We start from the raw sequence: 5,056 nt of genomic DNA, 5'->3' as shown, positions 1-5,056 counted from the left end.
AGCTCTGGGTGTCCATAGCCGAAACCTTTGAGTTTTAAGTGCTTCTTTAAAGACGAGTTCTGGTTCTCTCTGAGATGGTTGTCACTCACCTGGAGCTGTATCTCTTGCAAGTGGTGCTGTATATTCATCTGTCAGTGTTCTTCACAGGACAGGTCTTGTTCCAGCTGCTGCTCGAGACCAGATGAGCTCTTCCATTTTCTCCCCTGAGTTGCCAGCTGCCATGGACCCCTGGTCAGCATGCTTTTTCCTCTCTTCCTCTCATCATCATCAGCTACTCCCTGCAGGGGAGGCCCCAGCTTTTTGACACCACGTATTAACAACCGGTAGCCACTGGATTAAAACAGGAGGCTTGAGGCAGAGATGAGATATAGACTGTTATGTATGATGTATGAGACAGTTTCCACTAAAGCTTCATATCCAAGCTTGTATCATTATTCAGAGAAACATGTAATCGATGACGAACAAGGCCTCAATTTCAGCAGAATCATGAGATTGTTTCAACCCAATATTGTAATTACTATTTTTTACTGATTTTGTGAGTTGTTGCTCACATAACATTACATTTCAGACATTACAATGTGTAGCAAAATCACATGTAAAATCAAATCAAATTTTTTAATTTTAATTTATATTCCCTTGAATATTGATTTAAAAAATCTCTGTGTATGCTCTGAGGAAGGAAAGGAATAATATCAACAAAGCTGAATTAAAGGGGACATATTATGCTCCTTTTCAACAAGTTTGAATAAGTCTCAGAGGTCCCCAAAGCATGTATTTGAAGCTTTTTGCTAAAAAATCCACTCCGATCCTATATTTCAGCATGCCTGTAAACCCCTCTTTTTCAGCCCTGTTCAGAACAGGCTGTTTCTGTGTCTGTAGCTTTAAATGCAATGAGCTGTGCCTGACCACGCCCCTCTCCGGAAGGGGATGCCGTTCGGGCTTCTAGCACCGTGCTCCAATGTTTACGGTGACCGTGACCGGCAACCTGCCGTCGGTAGAGATTTGGTTCAACCACACGACTTTTATCCAGAATCTGAGCCAGAGGGAGAGGCTGCTGAAGAAGTTCAAACTCTACAACTGCAGCAGGACGTTTCTGAATGGTTGGTAACCAATTTTGTGTATTTTGACATTACATTTTGAGTTTGTTGATGAGAGCTGGCACACAGTTACTAACATGTAGCTAGGTAGCTAATGCTAACTGTTACTGTCTCGTCATTACTGGGAGCTCTTTTGGTAAATAAGCACTATTGTGAATAGTGTAATGTAGTTATCTGTCATGACTCCTTAGATATACTTTTACAGTCTGAAAATGTTTGTTGTATGTAGACTGCTACAGGTGTTCAATGTCAGTACTAGTCAGATATTTGTGCTGACAAAGTAAATAATTTTTTACTTGCAGTGATGCTCATCATGACATCTTCCTTTATGTAGTAAATTTATTTTGTGTATTACAATGAAAGCTGTAAATCAGCATAAACATGTCTGACAGCAACAGTAAACTTTAGTCAAAGACTGAACTGTGCAGTTTTCTACACTACACTGTTGTCAAGCTCCACATTATATGCAATAAGTGACATGTTATAAATTACCTCTGTTATATGCACTTGATATGTAGCCAAGCTTACTTCTTACCCACCTTAGCTCCACTGTCTGTCAGTGTTTGAATTTCATAAGCTTTATATTTTGGTGAATGTTACCATTTTTCTCTATATTTTGGACAGGTGCTCCTGTGGAAACTGTGCAACCATGCCCACAGAAGCTGAGAACATCTGCTGCTAGGAGATACCACAGGTAGCATTCTCACTGGACAAACTAATCACTAATTTGTTTTGATTACATTACATTTATAATCAACCATAGAATTTACCATTTGCAATTAACTGTAGGTTACCAGATGGCTAAGGGAGATCGTGGAAGATTTACCATGTATGGTAGACCGTCCTGGGTTGGAGCCGCTCTGCCTCAATGTGTTCTGCCTGCAACATGTACCGCACTGACTATGGTCCTTTACGGTTGAGAGGAATACACCAGTACGTTTTGATTCTTTGTAAAAAACATAGTTTCAATCTAAATAAAAGATGTTAGACAGTCTTGTTTTACTTCAGTGCACATAATTTTACAATGGTAATAACACACCACAAATAGAGTAACACACCCTCAAATAAATTAGTTTAGCTGCTCTTTGATTTGTAAAGTTCTTCTATCAGCAGATTGTATGCATATAATATATGAATTCAGAGGAGTCATTTCTTTAGTAACAATCAAGCATTTATTTACATCAAATGAGGCACTTATAATCAGTGATGATAAAAAAACTGTAGGATTCACTGGATCCATAAAAAAAAATTGTGAGACACAACATAGATATATGTTTGCAAGACTAAATGCCCTGTCCAGTTGTTTTAGTCAGTACAGGTATCTAGCCTATAGGAGCTTTGTGAGCTGGGGCTTCCTTGGTTGCAGAATCTGGATCGTCATTCCAGCCTGCGTGGTCCTACGCATCCATGCCGTGTTTCCTGACGCCACAGGCCTGTATGTGGGTTTTAGACTGGCCCATGATAGAACCGGGACACAGAGCTGGATATGACCTCCTCCTTCTCAGGCCGCTCGAACTGTGCAGTGAGGTCCTCTGGGATGGGGATGGCCAAAGCAGCTTCTGTGTATGGTCCCAGGTCACAAAGACTTTTTCAAATATGAGGTCCACCACATTCCCTGTTTGATAAAACACAAAAGATTTTGTTTACATTTTTCACTTTTTTTTTTTTACAAAACAATGACTGAGTCTGTTTCAAAAATTCATCTTTACTGTATTTTGTTGTTGATGGAACTGTCATAACATTATATGTGCAATATTTAATACAATGTGTACAAAACATTTTTTGGTTGAAAAATAAAATAATATAACACTTATAGAATGTCGCCTCAGTCTTAACTGGTGTAGCTCTGCATTCTCCCTTCATGGCCTTTGGAAATTGGACCTTGAACTTTTGTTTGGGCTTGTGGTCGGTCAGCATTTTCATTGTAGTACATGGCAGCCAGGTGACAGATGATGACAGAAACCTTAGCCTACACACTCTCACAAGTTCTAAGTAACCACAGCTTCATTTACCTGCACATTATTCCAAGACTGATAAATGACTGTTAGGTTTATCAAAAGTAGATGCACTTCAGATGGCTACAGACCTGTACTTCTGATGTGAGGCTGAAGACTCTTCAAGGATAACTGTGTGCCTGCAGTGGGTCAGTCTGGCATGCAACATCCCCTGTTGCAGGAAGCTGTATAGATGGCCTGAACAGAGGAAACAGAGGTTACACCAACATCTCCTCAAATGTGTAGTTATGGCAACAGCTGCAAACAGTGCAAGAATGATAACAGATGCTCTCAATTATGTGTAAACTGGGTTGTCAATAGCTTGTAAATGCTGCAAATAGCTCACTATATGTGCAAGATGCAAAAATGTGTATTATAGACTATCCCCTCGGACATATCCCCTTAGCTCTGCGCTTATCTAGATATTCCCTACAGGCACTGTATCTGTGAACATGATATAAACGTTAAAACGGCCGTTATAAGGCATGACTCTCAATAATAACTTTCACAGCACTAATAAACAAGCCCGGACACCTACGCTAATCACTACAGAGCCGATATTTAGTCCGAATTTTACCGGCTTGACTTTACAGCTAAAACGCCTTTAAAGTATAATACATTTAACAGGGTGGCTCTAATCAATGTCACACGGCGATACCAAGCAGAAGAATTACATACAATCTGTACCCAGCTATACCCGGCTGCGTGTCGACGACACTAAACGTTAGCCACGTTAGCTGCCATGCTAACAACACACGCAACAGGCTCTCGTGAACAAACAGTAAAGCAACATAAAATGGTAAAACTTACAGCTCCGAAGTTCAAAGTTGGGTCACGCACAGTCGGTACTGATCCAGGCTTTATCTTCAGACTTGTAGGAAATCCTGCATTGTACTGGCCCTCGTTGAGAAAGCAGTCCTAGGTGAAACGGTTAGCACACACGTACAACACTTTCGGAGTTGGAGCGGGAACATTTCCATCAAAAATAAAATGAATCCACTGGGTCTTCAGATCCTCGGGCGTAGGGGTTAAAAAAGACTTCTGTGTTGGTTTGTGCAGCCAACAACAAAGCAACTACTGTGTTTCGCTCGTACCTTCGACATTGTTCTACCGAAAGCCGGTGTTCGCGAGGGAAGTAACGATACCGTCTGTAACACGGACTCAGTGGGCGGAACACACACCTAGCTCGGGGAGCGTCACCCGTCCGGGGGGAGGGGCATCGCCCTTCTTGACGTCACCAGGGGCGAATCTCCAATCCGCTCGTTTGAGCACACATTTCTTGAAAGGTGGAGAAAGCAAAAGACGGAGAGGATGGACTTTTCTCATGTTTGGGGGGTCCGTAGACACGCCAGGGACACATACTACCGATAGAAAACCATGGAAAAGTGCATTTTGCATAATAGGTCCCCTTTAAACTTGTTTCTAAATTATAGAAAAATTCAGATATTCAAAATTAGCTAATATTTCTTACCTTGCTGGCTCCAGAAGGTTGTCCTGCAGAAGAGGACGCCATCACAAGCGGACACTACGCTGCGTTCATGGTATGTGGAAGTGAGAAACGACAACTCATAAAAAGTGGCTGTTGAACTGCCCAATCTGGCATAGTTTATTTCTTTCTGTGATGTGCGGTCTAAAACAACTCGCTAAATGCAGCTTTGTCATTTTTTTCACTGCCAATCACATGAAAAAATATAGAATGTGTTGGGGTCATACTTCTTACAGTGCCTACGTTTCCTGAAGACAAAATAATTGAGGAAGGTCCTCAGTCTCTGTTTGTTATGCTTTCACTAATTATTCCACGCCCCTCTAAGTTGATGCCAGAAAAAACTAAATCTGCAACTGAAAAAAATAAGACCTCAAATATCAAAATATATATGAAAGTGAAAAATGAAAATAAATAATTTATTCAAAAGAAATTTCAGAATTGAATCAAAATTATATTTAAATTGAAAAAGCATATCCTAC

The 5,056-nt window shown here is 40.7% G+C and overlaps 2 long non-coding RNA genes across 2 annotated transcripts; one reads left to right on the top strand and one right to left on the bottom strand.

Moving 5' to 3' along the window:
* The first annotated feature begins 713 nt into the window (after nt 1-713).
* Nucleotides 714-2,024, top strand: LOC130179081 (uncharacterized). The gene is made up of 3 exons (XR_008829231.1): nt 714-1,100; nt 1,722-1,791; nt 1,887-2,024. It is a non-coding gene; the product is annotated as an uncharacterized LOC130179081 (long non-coding RNA).
* Nucleotides 2,025-2,583: 559 nt separating this feature from the next.
* LOC130179083 (uncharacterized) lies at nt 2,584-4,269 on the bottom strand. The gene is made up of 3 exons (XR_008829232.1): nt 3,902-4,269; nt 3,184-3,289; nt 2,584-2,712 (listed from the first exon to the last, which is right to left on the bottom strand). It is a non-coding gene; the product is annotated as an uncharacterized LOC130179083 (long non-coding RNA).
* Nucleotides 4,270-5,056: the final 787 nt, after the last annotated feature.

The sequence above is a fragment of the Seriola aureovittata genome, chromosome 12, assembly GCF_021018895.1.
Source record: "Seriola aureovittata isolate HTS-2021-v1 ecotype China chromosome 12, ASM2101889v1, whole genome shotgun sequence".
In the NCBI taxonomy this organism is placed as follows: domain Eukaryota; kingdom Metazoa; phylum Chordata; class Actinopteri; order Carangiformes; family Carangidae; genus Seriola; species Seriola aureovittata.
This window is presented reverse-complemented; position numbering and strand designations above follow the sequence as displayed.